Below are 17,186 nucleotides of genomic sequence, written 5' to 3'. Positions count from 1 at the left end.
TTTTCTTTGGCATCTGTTATTGAAGGCTTATTCTTACCTTTATTTGCTTTTTCTTGTGTCCCTATGTTGATATATACACACTAAGTGGAACAGTTACTTTTTTCAATTTTATTGAATAACTTTTATAGAATGAGACTTTTCCCTGTAGACGGCCCTAGGGTGTCAGTTGGGAATGGTGCACTGGTTTTGGTTCTAAGTGGACTCAGTCGTGTGGTCTCCATAGAGATTCTTTAGTTATAATCTTTGCCTGCAATGTCTGCAATTATGTCATGGCCTTGGCTATGGGAGTTTGTGACAATGGTGGCATAATGTTTTTGGGACCTAGGGCCTAGAGTTGGTTATTGGGCCAGGTATCTGCAGGTGTGGTGGGTTAACAGACTGTTTAGTGGGCTCTCCTGTAGGGTGGGGTCCCCACTGGGCTGACTCTCAGGCTAGGTGTGGGTGTAGCATGCCATGTGGCTGTGTGGGGCTTTCTCTGTGTGATGGGGCCACCTCTGAGCCAGCTCTTGGGCTGGGAGTAGGCTGGCTGACCATGCAGGGCAGTAGCCCCAATTTCTATTAGTGCTTATATGCAGTTCTAGAAAGTCTTCACAGGGTGGAATATAAGACCTTGGCTAAACCTTATGCCCTCAGCTACAGTGAGTGATTCTGGGATAGGTTTGTGACCTAAACTTGCCCAGTCAAAAGGAATCTTAAGATTCTTGTAGAGATTGCTGAGCTAGACATACTCTTTTGCTATGGAAAATATAGTGTATGCATGGGAAACTTGGAACTGTGAATATCATCTTGCTGTGATGAAGGAAATCTGGCTGAGAATGAAGCTGACATAAGGAAGTTAAAAAAAAAAGGTATAATGACAGACAAACAGAACTAGAGTCTTGATCAAATTATGCCTAAAATCTGTTCTTTCTGTGTTCTTCATACTTGTGAACCAATGTGTTGCCTATATTGTTTGCTATTACTTTTTGACTCTTATATTCTAAGTCAGGTTTGGGATGGATTTTCTTATTTGTAGCCAATTATATCCTATTTGATAGAGATGTCCTGATATGGCTCGGTTCTGTGGCCCCACGCAAATCTCATCTCGAATTTTAGTCCCCACATGTCAAGGGAGGGAGGTGATTGGTTTATGTGGACAGTTTCCCCCATGTTCTTCTTGTGATAGTGAGTGAATTCTCACGAGGTCTGATGGTTTTAAAGTGTGGCACTTCCCCCTTCACTCTCTCCCTCCTACCATCATGTAAGACTTGCTTCCCCTTCATCTTCTGCCAAGATTGAAAGTTTCCTGAGGCCTCTCCACACCTTAAGGAAATGTGAGTCAATTGAACCTCTTTTCTTTATAAATCACCCAGTCTCAGATAGTTCTTTATAGCAGTATGAAAACAAACTAATACATGTCCCTTCACCTTCTACCACATATAGAGCCAACAACAACAAGAGGACAGTGCTTTGATAGCTCTTCTGAAGGAAGATAGAGTTACAGATGGAAGCAGAGATATCATTTCCTCTGTGATCCTTCCCTCATGCCCCCAGGTCTAGGCAATGAGCCCTCTTTTGTATTCCCATAGCTCCTTTTCATTCTCATCTCTTATAGGAAAGGGAGTCTTTAGCATAATACATCATCGCAGTTAAGCTATGAAAGCCAATCAGCAAGAAGTTTTCTTAGCTTGTGTCTAGTTCATTCTGAGGAAGTTAAGAGAATTACCATGAAGAAACGTATCTGCCATTTTTCTTTCAGGATGAAGCCGGGAATAACCAAACCATGCCTTTGACCGTGTAGGGATCTGGAAGGATAGAGCCAAGGCCTTGAGGAGACAGCCAAGAGGCAACCAAGAGAAGATGGCAGCCAGCCAGGAGAAGACACATTTCCAGGTACCCGTCTGAGGGAATCCAATGGGGGAAAGTAAAGCAATCTGGGCGTTTTAAGTGCGGTGATCAGACTCTGCTCTTTCTGGCCAAGTCTAGGACAAGGCCCTCCAAAAGCAGAACAAAATGTAGGTTTGCATTTGTTTGCTGTCCATCTCCCTTATCAGGTCAACTCCCTGAGGACAAAGGTCATCATGGCTTGGCCACCATTGTCTCCCTATAGCTCAGCAATATGCCTGGGACATGGCATAAATATAGGTGGGATGGGTTTATATCTTTTCTTAGTTTATATCTTTGGGCTGAGTGTTATGGTTACAACGCTATTTCCCAGGGTGAATCGGTTAAAGTTGAGCTTCTTTTATGCAAACTATTCTTCTCTGTCCTTCACTGAATTTCACTGACAGACCATGAAAACTCAGAACAGAAAGGGATAATGTTGAGGCAAATCCTATAATCTCAAGGCAAATCCTATCTTCCATCTAGAGGCCAGGGAAGGAAAATAATCACTTTACTAAAGTCTGCCGTTCTAGTTCCTCTGTCTGATGGTTGATTTAAGGTCAACCTCTGCTTGACTTAAGGTCATGCTGGGCTACAGTTCTTTCTGGGCTACACTCATGAAAATGCCCAAACATAAGATAAAGATGATACCTTGTTCTCTTGCCCCACACGTACATATATCTGACTCCTATTCAACATTCATTTAAACTGATTCAATGAGCATCTACTATGTGCTATGCACTGGACTCAACCCTGGGGATAGAATGAAGAACAAGACACAGCCTCTATTCTTACCTAGCTTATACTCTAGTGGGGGATGACAAACCAATGATGATAATATAGTACAAGAAGCAGAGCGGCAGAGACTATGGTAGAGACCCTCAGAGGAACATTGAAGTCAGCTGGTGGAATCCAGGAGAACTTCCTGGAAGAAGTTTTGCCTAAGCTAAGCACATGGAAAAGCATTTGCCAGGTAAAATGGGTAGAAAGGAGAGGAATGTTTCAGGAAGAAAGTGGGAGTGGTGATTGGAGGGCGATGGTGCCACAGTGAAGAGCTAGGGTCAGGCATTTGGGGGCCTTCTAAGTCATGCTTAGCATTTCAGACATCCTAAGAGCAGTCTGTGTTGGAGTCCCTGGGAAGTTTTAATATGGGAATAATACTAGGTTGGAATTGAGAACACCAGTTTGGCGGCTACTTTAATGTAAGCACGTGCACTCATTAGAGCCCAAGTATATGTTCATTTTCTCTCTCTCTCTCTCTCTCTCTCTCTCTCTCTCTCTCACACACACACACACACACACACACACACACACACCCCAAAGATATATGCAAGCAGCTGCAGAGTATGCTCACCACTGGGGCTGGAAAACAATGTCTTAAGCTGCTCTGTTTCTTAATGCCTCAATTTTCTCATCTGTAGAATGGGAGCAACTGCAACTGTCCCTCAGTGTCTCCCAGGATTGCTCAGAGAATGGAAATGGCATATGGCGAAAGCCTTTACAGCTCAGTGTGGATAAGTGCAAAGGGCTGTTTCTTTCTGGCATCTCTTCATTTCATCCAGTCCTTCACTTCCCAGCATCTGAAGCATCTCTGGGAGTTGCATATGGAGAAGACATTCTGGATGGGCTGGCAGATGTTTAGAAAGTCACGTTTTAATTAGATTTCCACTCTATCTCAAAGTCAAAACTAGAGTAGGGGAATCGAGGTTTTATTTCTAGACACTATAACTGGAAAATTACAAAATTGGCTGGAGATTCCCAGGCAAGGGTAGGAAGCCCTCTGGCTTGGGACTCTTTTGAAGGGGTAATTCCACTGATTAGAGAGTGTTCACAGTCTTTGTTGTGGAGAACCGGTGTGAGTCTCCTAGAGCATCTTAACAAATTGACACAGACTGGGTAGCTGAAACAACAAAAATTTATTTCTCATTCTGGAGGCTGGATGTCTGAGATCAAGGTAGTAGCATGATTGGTTCCTTCTGAGGCTGCCCTATTTGGCTGTCTTCTCACTGTGTCCTCGCATGGTCTTCCCTCTGAGTATGTCTGTGTCCTGAGTTGTTGTTCTTATAAGGACACTAGTCATATTCTCCACCCTAATGACTTCATTTTCACTTATTTACCTCTTTAAAGACGCGATCTCAAATACAGTCACATGTGAGGCGTTAGAGGAATTTTGGCAGGAGTGGGAAACAAAATTCAGCCCATAACAATGCCCAAATGGTCTATTTGGATAGTGGGTATAAACATTGAGGAAACCCAAAGACTGTACAAATTTCTGCTGAAGTTTATTCTCCGACAAAGAGTCTCAACTAAATAGACTTGCTGTCTTCTTGGTTGTGGCATCATCCACATTTTCTTGTTCTTTTTCTCAGCTCAGATGTGCTGCTACAGAAAGGAGCTGGTCTATACCCAGTTCTCTGTTTCTTTACCACTTCGTAGAACGAATTTTGCTACGTCAACCACTGGTTGGGAAGAGATAACCCAGGGGGTACCAGGGTCAACTCATGTTCTTCTCTCCTTATTTCTCGGACAGTTCTGTTGAACTTTAGCTGCTGCGTAAATCCCCAGAGAGGAGCTTTTTGCTAATAACTCTGTGTGTGTGTGTGTGTGTGTGCGCGCGCGCGCACACGCGCACGCATGTGTGTATGTGGAGGGTCTAGGCAAAGTGGTACCTTTACGGAAGTAGCCAAATGGAAGGTAGGATAACCCTGAAGAGGGAAGCTACTCATTCACTGACCAGTAGGTCACACTTGGATTTTCTGTCTCAGGCCAACCCACACTCTAGTGACTGTGCAACCCTTGGCAGTTTTTAGCGGGCTCCTCCTGCCTTCCCAGCAGATAGGAATAATGCTCTGTAGACTCCAAACCCTCTTCATTCTCTCTCCTCCAGGTCTTGAAGGCAGACTTTATCCACTGTGGCTCTCGGGCTTTGGTGTCTGGGCCATTCACAGCTACCCTCCTGGAGACTCCTCAGATGTGTTAGGAGCAGCAGTTTGTCATGGGAAGAGGAGGCAGCAATGGGAAAGCAGTGTGAATTTTTACTATTTGAAGGGGCACATTACTCACTGTGTCATCTGCCTGAAAGCTGTCTTCAGTGTCCCCTGGACATCGAAGACTATAAGAGGCAGTTATGTGGATGAGAGAGGGGGCATTCAGAGCAGAGATCTGTTAAAGTCTCCTGGCATGACTCAGGTCTTCCACCTTGTGGGCTGTCTTGGGTGGTCCCAAGCATCCTAAATGCCTTTAGAATCTGCCCTGAAGTCCTGGATTTCCTTCTAGACCAGTGATGTGTCTGCCCATGGCCATCTTTGCGCAAAGTTTGCCTTTCCAGCCCAGTTGCTCTGCTACAGTTTACAAAACTTGCTAATGGACAGACACAGACTTGAGCAGTCCCTGTGGCTTCTCAGGGCATCTGTCAAAGATGTGCACACAGAATTCGACAAAGTTCCAGTTTCTCTCTCTTATCCTCGGGAAGCCAGACGTGGTACCCACATGGGACAATTTAGAACCCCTGGCTGTTTCTCCACTTCCCTGTTGGCCCTATTTGTATATTTCTAGCATGGCTTTTCTTTATTTGTTCATTCATTCATTCATTTATTCCACAAATATCTATTGAGCACCAATGATGTGCTAAGTCTGGCTTAAATTTACCCTGGCAGCACAGATGTGAAATAAACAAAGCTCCTGCCCTTGGGTGCTTCTATTTTAGTGTGGGGGGGGTGAGTGGGTGGAGGGAGGTAAGTCTTTGCACTTGGGTTTTCATGTATTAGAACAAATTTTAACAGCACTTTTAATTCCATGATAATCTCTAACTGGAAAAGCAATCCCCTCAGTACATATCTCCCACCACTTCATCCTGAATCTCTGTCCTGGATTGTGAAGGGATATCATGCATGGCAATATACTTTTATGTGTTTTCTTTTTGCTTAACTCAGGGGCTTTTAACCCATTCTGTGCTCTAGACTCCTTTGGCAGTCCTATGGACTCCTTCTCAGAATAATGTTTTTAAATGAATAACATAAAATGCATAGGGTTATGAAGAAAACAATACTTTGAAATGCATTTCTCAAAAATTTTTTAAAAGTTGTGATATTATAACACGTGCCCTTTTATTAGCACATTAAATAATATGATTTAGTACTGGGTTTCATAACAACTGTGATTTTGAAGTACCAATGAGCATAAATAATATTTTGAAGTATCTGTAATACCTAGAATGTGTTATGAAAATATCCCTGATTTCTACTGGTGACAAAGTCCTAGGTACTGCAGATAGCACTGTGATTTGTTGTCACTGTATTAATCTGCTAGGGCTACCATTATAAAGGCCCACAAACTGGGGGCTTGATACTGTCAAGAAAGCAGCCAGATAGAAGATAGGATCACATTTCCACAGACACATGAGATAGTACATTTCTGTGGTTTAAGGCCCCAGTTTATGAGACTAGCCCAACTCTGTTACTAGGGTCTTATTTTAACTTAAAGGAGTGTTTCCCTGATTATATTCAAGTACAAACAGAAAGGTACTTTGAGTTCTGGAGGCCCAAAATTTGAGATCAAAGTGTCAGCACTAGAAAATGGCCAAGATGGTACAACAATCTGCACATACACCTCACACATAGGAAAGAGAGGTGAGCATTGTATTTGTGAGAAACAGAAGGCTCCGACTAGCCCAGCTCTGGTACTAGAATCTTACGTTTTCCTTGATAACCCACTGCATACTGCCTTCACTCTCAGTTCTATAAAAAACAACTATCGTGACCTCAAGTGGCCCATTCCTCTAACACTGAAATTACCTAGGGATATTATGCAATCCTAGGAATACATGGTGAAGGGAAACTACCTCTGTTTTTAATCTAAAAGCCAAATGTCATCATGTCACTCCCTGGCACTACTCCTTGATCTTCTCATTGCTTTAAAAAATCTTTAAGGTAGCTTTCAAGGTTCTTTATGACTGGCCCCTGCTCACCACCCTGGCCTCATCCCACTCCTCACTAATTCCTGAGATGGTCCAGCCACCTGCTTTCTCACAGGCCATTGAGCACACCCATCTTCTTTCTGCCTCTGGTTTTAGCACATGCCATTTGTTCTGCTGTGGTTCAGAAGCTTTAAGGATTTCTGAAAGATGTCAGGGTGATATGGTTTGGCTGTGTCTCCACTCAAATCTCATCTTGAATTGTAGTTCCCATAATCCCCACATGTCATGGGATAGACCCGGTGGGAGTTAATTCGATCATGAGGGTGGGGTTTTCCATGCCGTTCTTGTGACAGTGAATAAGTCTCATGATATCTGAGGGTTTTATAAAGGGCAGTTCCAGTGCACACACACTCTTGCTTGCCACCATGTAAGATGTGCCTTTGCTCCTCCTTTGCCTTCTGCATGATTGCGAGGCCTCCCCAGCCACATGAAACTGTGAATCCATTATATGTCTTTTGCTTTATAAATTACTTGTTCTTGGGTATTTCTTCAGAGCAGTATGAAAATGGACTAACACATAGGGGAATGTACCTTTCTGGCCTCTGAATCAGCGAAGGGTAAGATGGTGTAAAACTCAACAGTTCAGAGCCCTGAGAAAGGCACTTTACAAATGAGTGAGAGTCCAGTTCATCTCAAGCATTGCATTTTTGAATGGCGTTTCTGGGCTTAAAACTTAAGTTCTGATATATATCTCTGTTTATGTTTATGTGTTTTTTATGTGCTTTTTGGTAAGAACAATTTCTCACAGGCTTAGAATAATGAGCTCCCTGGATGTACAAGTTTTAGAAATAGTAATCTACCTGTGCTAGGTAAACCATGTCTGAAATGTTACCTGCTGAGACAAGAACATTCCTGGGAAGTGTCATTGGATATGTTCCGTGTGTGTAAAGGGTGTGTGTCTGTGTGTGTGTCTGTGTGTGAGGAAGAGAGAGAAAGAGAGAGAGAGAGAGAGACACTTTAGCCTAAAGGAGTGTTTCCTGAATTGTATTCATTTGTTCTCTGCCTTCAAGATTTTTGCTATATTCAACTACCATCTGTACTTAACTTTCTTATATGCATACATTTTCATAATGTTTTTCTTTAAATTGACCCATTTTTTGTAAATGTAGCTTCAACCTGAAAAAACTATCCAACAAGCTACAGACTTGGAGACAATTGCAAAACACATATCCGAGAAAGGTCTGATATCTAAAATATATACAAAGAACTCTTAAAATTCAGCTATAAGAAAACAAAGAACCCAAATTAAAATTAGGCAAAATACCTGAACAGACACCTCACCAAAGATATACAGATGGAAAATTAGCATATGAAAAGATACTCAACATCATATGTCATTAGAGAATTGCAAATTAAAATAACAATGAGATACCACTTCACACCTATTAGAATGGCTACAGTCCAAAACACTGACAGCACCAAATACTAAAGAGGATGTGGAGCAACAGGAACTCTCATTTACTGCTGGTGGGAGTGCAAAATGCTATAGCCACTTTGCAAGACAGTTTGACACTTTCTTACAAAACTAACATACTCTTACCATATGATTCAGCAGTCTCACTCCTTGGTATTTTCCCACATGAGTTGAAAAGTTATGTCCAAACAAAAACCTGCATACAAATGTTTATAGTAGCTTTATTCCTAACTGCCAAAACTTGGTGCTATGATGTAAACATTATCCCCCAAATTTCATATGTTGGAATTCTAGCCCCCCAAAGTGTCAGCAGTGGGGTCTTGGGGAGGTGAGTAGATCATGAGGGTGGGACCCTCATGAATGAGATTAGTGCTCTTATAGAAAGGCTCAAGGGAGCTTGTTTGCCCCTTACACCAAGTGAGGATGCAGCCAGAAGGTACTGTCTTTGAGGAATAGGCCCTCACCAGACACTGAAGCCAGTGCCTTCATCTTCCGCTTCCCAGCTTCCACAACTGTGGGAAATCAGTATTTGTTGCTTATAAGCCACCCAGTTTATGGTATTCTTGTTATAGCAGCTGGAACAGACTAAGATACTTGGAACATACCAAGATGTCCTTTAATAATAAGTGAATGGATGTCTCTGGTACACCCAGACAATGGAATATTACCCAGCAATGAAAGAAATGAGCTAACAAGCTGTGAAGAGACATGGAGGAACCATAAATGCCTAGTGATATGTGAATGACGTCAACGTGAAAAGACTATGTCTAGTATGATTCCAATAATAGCCTATTCTGGAAAAGGCAGAACTATGGGGACAGGTAAAAGATTAGTGGTTGCCGGGAGTGGGTGGATGGAGGGATGAGTTAGGTGGAGCACAGAGGATGTTTACAGCAGTGAAACTGCTAGATATAATACTGTAATGGGAGATAGATGTCATTAACATTCGTTAAAATCCTTAGAATGTACAACAGCAAGAGTGAACTGAGATATAAACTATTAACTTAGTTAATACTAATATGTCCATATTGGCTCATTAATCATAACAATCCTACTACACTAATGCAAAATATAAATAATAGGGGAAACTAGGAGGAGGGGAGCAGGTGGGGGTATATGGGAATTCTTTGCTTTTTCCAGTTTTTCTGTAAAATAAAATTGCTCAGAAATAATCATCTGTTTTTAAAGAAGAATATCATGTCCAAGGAATCATATGGTTGATGTCCTCTTAGTTTTATGTTTTCATGCCTACATACATGTACAACTGTTAAAATGAATACAAAATAATGAAAATGTGCCACCTGAAATTATCTCACCAGTAGAACTTGAACCACATACTTTAAAAACCATGGTTTTGGCCGGGCGTGGTGGCTCAAGCCTGTAATCCAGCACTTTGGGAGGCCGAGATGGATGGATCACGAGGTTGAGAGATCGAGACCATCCTGGTCAATGTGGTGAAACCCCGTCTCTACTAAAAATACAAAAAATTAGCTGGGCATGGTGGCACATGCCTGTAATCCCAGCTACTTGGGAGGCTGAGGCAGGAGAATTGCCTGAACCCAGGAGGTGGAGTTGCGGTGAGCCGAGATCACGCCATTGCACTCCCGCCTGGGTAACAAGAGCGAAACTCTGTCTCAAAAAAAAAAAACACGGTTTCATCCCTGTTTTTTAGCAGTGGTAGTCCTGGCCAGGCACGGTGGCTCATGCCTCTAATCCCAACACTTTGGAAGGTTGAGGTAGGCAGATCACCTGAGGTCAGGAGTTCGAGACTAGCCTGACTAACATGGTAAAACCCTGTCTCTACCAAAAATACAAAAATTTGCCAGGTATAATGGTGGGCACCTGTAATCCCAGCTACTCAGGAGGCTGACATAGGAGAATCACTTGAACCTGGGTAGCAAAGGTTGCAGTGAGCCAAGATTGTGCTATTGCACTCCAGCCTGGGCGACCGAGCGAGATTCCATCTCAAAAACAAAAATGCACATAAATACCACGGAATACTATGCAGCCATAAAAAACGATGAGTTCATGTCCTTTGTAGGGACATGGATGAATCTGGAAACCATCATTCTCAGCAAACTGACACAAAAACAGAAAATCAAACGCCACATGTTCTCGCTCATAGGCAGGTGTTGAACAATGAGGACACAGGGACACAGGGAGGGGAGCATCACACACTGGGGGGACTATGAGAGGGAAATCAGGGATTAGGGAGGTTGGGGAGGGATAACATTGGGAGAAATGCCAGATATAGGTGAAGGGGGATGGAGGCAGCAAACCACATTGCCATGTATGTACCTATGCAACAATCCTGCATGTTCTGCACATGGACCGCAGAACCTAAAGTGCAATTATGTATGTGTGTGTGTGTGTGTGTGTATAAAATAAAAAAATAAAACTCCAAAACTTAAAAACAGAACCAAAAAGAAACAAACAAACAAAACAATGACAAAAAAAGTAGTGGTCCCTTTCTCATTCTCCCTGCCTCTGCCAAATAAAATCTCAGCATGCATACAGGTGAGAGCAGAGCAGGTTGGGCTAAGATGGGGAGAGGAGGCCTGGCATATTGCAGCCCCCTGTCTTTCCACCTTATTTTCCATGATCCCCTCCCTTTAACCCTGACAACACCACAGAACCCTGGTGCTATCTGGAACACAGCTGAGAAAGCACTTGTCTAAAGGTCAGCATATTTGCTAGGTGCGCAGGGTGCCCTGATTCCCTTCCAAAGACCCCTGGCAACTGTGGACAATCCTCTATGCTCCCCTCGGCCTTGGTTGTCTCCTCTAACTGGAGCCCCTCAGGCTCTATTTTGCAAAGGTGTGATGAAGACAGAGACTAAGACAGACCCAAGTGTCCTTGGAAGAGTCTTGGGACACAGTTATTCCAGGCTGAAAGGATGTAAATTTAACCCTTTAATACATACTGCTGGTGGAAGTAGCAATTGGTGTGGCCGCTGCAGAGAGCAATTTGGCACTATGGAGTCAAACTGAAGAAGGAACTGGCCCTTTGGCCTGCCAGTGCCGCTTGCAAGTACATGTCCAGTTGTGAGTTCAGAAGCTCTTACATGTGTTCATGAGGAACATGGTCAAAGGCTGTTATTGCAGTAGCATTTGTAAATGTGAAAAACTGGGAACAACCTGAATGTCTGTCAGGAGAATGGATAATGGCATTATTGTAGACTCACACAATGGTATTTTAGACAGCTGTTAAAATAAACTGGATGTGTGTCAGTATGAAAAGATCTTGAAACATAATGCTGGGTGAAAAAAATCAAGTTCCAGAATGATATGTATGACAGGATTCTATCCTTATCAATACTAAATATAGGAAATAAACTGAATGCGGTTTATAGACACATATAGGTAATACATTATAAAGACGCTGGAAAAATGCGTATCAAATTCATGATGATAGGCAGGGAAGGGGTTCTGGGGAGGGGGAACACAAGAAATTGGGTGGGTTTACACACACAAACACACTCTTACACAAATCTGATAAAATTCTAACTTTTCTCAATTTTGGCAAATACATGTTTATTTAAACATAGTTATTTGTACTTTATACATTTAAAACATTATTTTCATTTGGCTAAATCTATCAAACTGTTCTATAGCTCTTACTAGGTATCGGATTTTGCAAGCTTCATAATATAGGAGGTACTGTTTTAGAAGGAAGGAAACTGAGGTATAGAGAGGCCAAGCCACTCATCCAAGGTAAAACAGCTGGTAAGAGGCAGAGCAGGGCATCAGACCCAGGCAGCCTGACACTTGTCCATCCTCTCAAGCATCTGCCATAAGTATCAGTGGCCTACAGTCTCTCATCTGGCTCCCCTATGTGTACCCTGTGGCCCCTACAGGTGTAGACACTACCCACCTGTCTACTTTGTTTTAAGCTAAGTTCACTTCTTAATAGGAGCTAAGTTTGTCCACCTCTAGCCTGGCTCCTGGGCCATAATAAGTAAATAGCAAATGTTGAGCAATGGAATGGATGCATGCATAAGTGGCTTCAGGTTTCTGGAAGCTTCTTTAAGCCAGCGTCACACTCAGTGTTTTCCTCTGAGTCTTCCGCTGCATCTCATGTCACCCAGGATGTTAGCACTAGGTATATGGAAAATCAGCCTAATTGATACTAAAAAAAGCCCAAATAATGTGGGATGTTTATTTCAGAGGCACCACCTTTCTCCCTCTACACATGGATGAGTTAGAGAAAATGGTAATATTTCAGAAAATATTCTGTCTTCCTTGCAGATCCATTGTCTTTCTCCCACTAATTTCCACTAAACTTCTGGTTTCAATTTAAATGACAATTCTGAGCAACCTTCTCTGGCCACCTTGCGCCTTCTTGCCCCTTCCTCGCTGCTATTCTTCCTCATATTACCCCTTTTCTATATAGAACTTTTTTTTTTTTTTGAGACAGAGACTTGCTGTCACCCAAGCTGGAATGCAGTGGTGCCATGCCATCTTGGCTCACTGCAACCTCCACCTCTTGGGTTCAAGCAATTCTGCCTCAGCCTCCCAAGTAGTTGGGGTTACTGGTGCCCACCCCCATGCCCAGCTAATTTTTAAAAATATTTTTAGTAGAGACAGGGTTTCATTATGTTGGCCAGGCTGGTCTTGAACTCCTGGCCTCAAGTGATCCTCTCGCCTCTGCCTCCCAAAGTGCTGGGATTATAGGCATGAGGTATTGAACATATCACAGCTTATAGTCATATATTTATCTGTGAACTCATTCTGTCTAATGTCTATCTGCCCCAGAAGAGAGTCAACTCTGAGAGTCCGATCAAGCATCATACATGTTTGACTCAAATTTTATTGCCAGTGCCTAGCATATAGTTAAGTGTTCATTTATCACCATGGAATGGATCTTGTTGCTCAATGCAGTGGCCTTAACTGAAAGACATTCTACAGGGGCTTCCTTTTTTTTTTTTTCACTTAACAGCAGGACTTTCTTTATTAGATGAAATTGTCCAGACTTATTTATATAAACCAACACGTGGCTTTGGTTACATTGAGGAGGGGAGGATGTGTGACTGGGGAGAATCTGCTTGCCCTGACTTCTCCCTGCTTCTCCCAGCAAGATTCCCGAGGCATCTCCCAGACTACCCCTTGTCAAACTCTTCTGAGTCCTGATCTTGAAAACACCGGAAGGGGCTTTTCACCAAGGAGGCCCCTCTTTGTGTGTTGTAAGACTGATGCTGTGTCCTCTTCTCCCAGGTCCCTGAGTCAGCCTTGTGGGGCACTTTCCTAATGGAATCATAAATTCTCCCCTAAATGAGCATGCTGATTTGGTTTGCTCTTCACATGACCTCTTCCTGGGGAAAATGCAAAGCTTTCCCTGAGTTATGGCAAAGACTCCAGTGGGTGGCTGCGTTTGTCCTGCCTCTGCCATCTGATAGTCTAATTCCTTTCCAATTTATGAGCTCGTTAGTTCCCCAGCCAGTTCCCACCCCAGTGCAGCTGACCTGGTGGCAGTATTTGCCTGTGTCATCTTGCTCAGACAAACACAGACATTCCCGCTGAGGAGGCAGCCGTCCCAGCTCTGTCATCTCATTGACTGACCCTGGCTGACTCCGTTGAAAGCATTGAACTCATAGAACAGGCTCCGTTCCTATAGTCAGGGAAGCTCTCTGTGTTGGCTTGAGTTTGGCTCAGAAGCCGAGTTTCCCTGTGTTTACTGAATGCTTCCCTGCCAAAAAGGCTTGGACTAACGTCTGCCTTTCAAAGTGATGAGGCTGCTGCCTGCTTGTGGTCCCTTCTTCCTGATGGGATTTTGGACTTCCCTAAATTCTCCATCTGGAATGTTCACTGGCAGATTCTGTGGCATGTTAAGGGCAATCAAATCTGACTCCAGGAGTAGCAAGAAGTGGAACTGAAGGGGCTTTCTATGTGCCTCTATTGTCTGGCATCTGGAACTGGCACAATAATGTATCCCAAAGGGTTCTGGGAGGGTTAAATAAGAAGCATGCACCAAAGGATTTAGGAGTGAGGTATTGTGAGGGCTTTACGTACTTTTATTTTTAATTTTTATATTTCTGAAGGAGACTCTGTCTCCCAGGCTGGAATGCAATGGCTTGATCATGATTCTCTGCAGCCTTGAACTTTTGGGCTCAAGCAATCTTCCTCCCTCACCTTGTACCACCACACCTGGCTATTTCAAAAATAAATTTTTGTAGAGATGGGGTCTTGCTCTGTTGCCCAGGCAGGTCTCAAACTCCTGGCCTCAAGCAATCCTCCTGCCTCAACCTCCCAAACTGCCAGGATTACAGGCATGAGCCACCGTGCCCAGACTTGAAGTGCTTTTAAGTGATTCAGTCTGTGTTTATCTCTATCTATGTCTACATTTAGATCTACATCTATATTTAAATCTGTATTAGTTTGCTTTGGCTGCTGAAACAACTTACCATCAAGTCCGTGGCTTAAACCAGCAGAAATTTATTATTTTCACAGTGCTGGAGGCCAGAAGTCTGAAATCAGGGTATCAGAAGGGCTGCATTCCATCTGGAAGCTTGAGGGGAGAATCTTCCCTTGCTGCATCCACTTCTGATGGCTATGGCATTCCTCGTCTACCTTGGCTGGTGGCCACATCATTCTAATTGCTGCCTGTGTCTGCACATTGCCTCTTCTTCTGTGTGTCTCTCCTCTGCGTCTCTTATGAAGACACTTATCATTGGATTTAGAGTCTGCCCAGATAATCCAGGACAATCTCCTCACCTTAAGATTCTTAGCTCAATTGAATCTGCAAAGATCTCTATTCCAAATAAGGTCACATTCACACGTTCCAGGGATTTGATGTGGATATGTATATATATTGCCCACAATCATATCTCTGCTATTCATCTATAGCTATATATTTGATGGAAAAAAGCAAAGATATCAAAATGCTAACAGTTTCTGAATCTAAGTTGTCTATGTATATATATACAGACAATTGTTCTGCCTTCGCTTATCTGTATTCTCAAGTTCTTCTATAATAAATGTGGTGTTCTTAAATAACCAGACCACTTTAAAGATAATGATGTGAAGCTGTCAGAGCTTTGTGAGAAGTGTGAAGATGGATCCTGCTTTTCACAGCTTCCCACTCGAGAGCCACACACCCTCACAGATGATCCAGAGACTTTGGAAAAGGCGGCAGCTTGGGTCCCAAGGAATAACTGCTCTTATCACAGCTGTATAAGGAATTGTGTACCTGCACAATGAGCACATATATTTACATTCCAAAAATTCCTGGGAATCAAATACGCTTTTGAATTCAGATGTTTCCAGATTTTAGAAGAACGCTCAGGCACATGTGCTGTATATTACATCACATACTTAGTGGGGGTCTGGGTGGTAACCCATCATCAAACATATTATGTCTGCTATGATATGTTTGGATAGTTATACGAAGTAGAGTAAATAGAAATCTAAATAATTCCATGCTTAGTTTGGTCAGACATTGCCGCCCAAGGAGTTTTAGCACTAAATATGTGAAAAACATCTGGATTTCAGAGATCTGTGGATTTTAGAATTATTGAGAAGAGAGTGAAGGCTTTACTATTACTGCTTTTTTTTGTATGTTTGAAAATATTCATAATAAAACATTTAAAAATGAGATTGTGCATGTAACGTGCTTAGCATCATGTCTAGCACCTAGTAAGAACTCAAAAAAATGTGTTACCATTAACATTAGCTTCATAATCATTTTACTTGTTGACAGTGTTGTAAGTCAGACAGAGGTTATGACAAGAAGAATCTAGGAGGATCCCTAGAGCAGTGGCACCCAAGATGAACTGCATGATGCAAGCAGTGAAAAGAGGTGGTCAGGAGGCTGTGGGACTCACCAGGCATGGGGTGATAAGGTTCCGGATAGGAGAAAGCATGGAGGAACCTGGAAGAACTTGGTGAATGTTCTGGGAGAGCAGGATGGATCCTTGTCACCCCGATATGCCTTTGAATAACAGCAAAAGAGAGACATACTGAATGTTCTGTGTGCATTTAGAAAGGAAAATGCATGAGCCAATTCAGGAATAAGACAGGTGGAAATTTCATCAGTCTCCTTATCTGTGGCCTTTGTAACGGCAGCACTTTTAATTGTAAGGGTTGACTTGGGGTGGTGGGCTTGTAAATCAGGACCACCTGAGCATGAAGCATAGCCCAGTGGAGCCCCTCTGCAGATGCAGTTTTATCTCAGATTATTCATTTTAAACCTGAAGATGCTGTGCAGATCACAGGGGCTAGGTAGAGTTTCTCAGCCCTGGCCATGCACTGAATCACTTGGAGAAAGAGCTTAAAACACTCTCCACTTTAGATAAATGGCATAGACCCTCTGGGCATAAGACCCTGGCATTACGTTTGAGAAGCTCTTCCAGATGATTCTAAGATGCAGTAAAGATGGAGACTGCTGAGTCCGGAGTTCAGAAGGGATAGGGAAAATGACAGAAAATGCTGTGACCCTGAGCTCTCCCGATCAATATGCAAAGGGGAAGGGTCTGGGAAAGACTTGGGTAGTGACAGGGAGGGAGGAAGAGAGGAATAGCCCAAACTGAGTGAAAACGTAAAAACCCAGGTGATAAAAAAACAAAACAAGACAAAACAAACAAAAAACAAGCAAAAAAGCAACACTGGAGACGATCTACGTGGTCAGCGTGATGAACTTTCCCAAAGCCATCGCTATCACCATCACCATCACCATAACCTAAGAAGCAGTGGAAGGCAGAGCACAGGAAAAGGTCAAAGCAGAGCAAGACAGTCCATGGAGGAATTGCAGCACTTCCTCAGTAAACACTGAGTGTGGCGTTAAGAGGTTAGAAATACGGCAAAGGGAGGAAAATGCACAGCTTTATAATAAGAGCAGTTATTCCTTGGGATCTGCACTGTGGCCTTTTACAAAGTCTCTGGAGCATCTTTGAGGGTGTGTGGCTCTTGCTCTTGGGTGGGGAACTGTAAAAAGCAGGAT

At 42.9% G+C, this 17,186-nt stretch overlaps 1 long non-coding RNA gene across 3 annotated transcripts in view; it reads left to right on the top strand.

Moving 5' to 3' along the window:
• The window catches only part of LOC144578592 (uncharacterized), a 366,916-nt gene that overhangs the window by 138,108 nt on the left and 211,622 nt on the right, over window positions 1-17,186 (top strand). For all 3 annotated transcript variants that reach the window (XR_013524698.1, XR_013524696.1, XR_013524697.1), the window contains one exon: window positions 1,739-1,872. This is a non-coding gene — a long non-coding RNA (uncharacterized LOC144578592). The remainder of the gene's footprint in view (window positions 1-1,738; window positions 1,873-17,186) is intronic.

This window comes from Callithrix jacchus, chromosome 12 (genome assembly GCF_049354715.1).
Source record: "Callithrix jacchus isolate 240 chromosome 12, calJac240_pri, whole genome shotgun sequence".
Classification (NCBI taxonomy): domain Eukaryota; kingdom Metazoa; phylum Chordata; class Mammalia; order Primates; family Cebidae; genus Callithrix; species Callithrix jacchus.
Note: the sequence above shows the minus strand (reverse complement) of the source record. Positions and strands in the feature narration are given on the sequence as shown.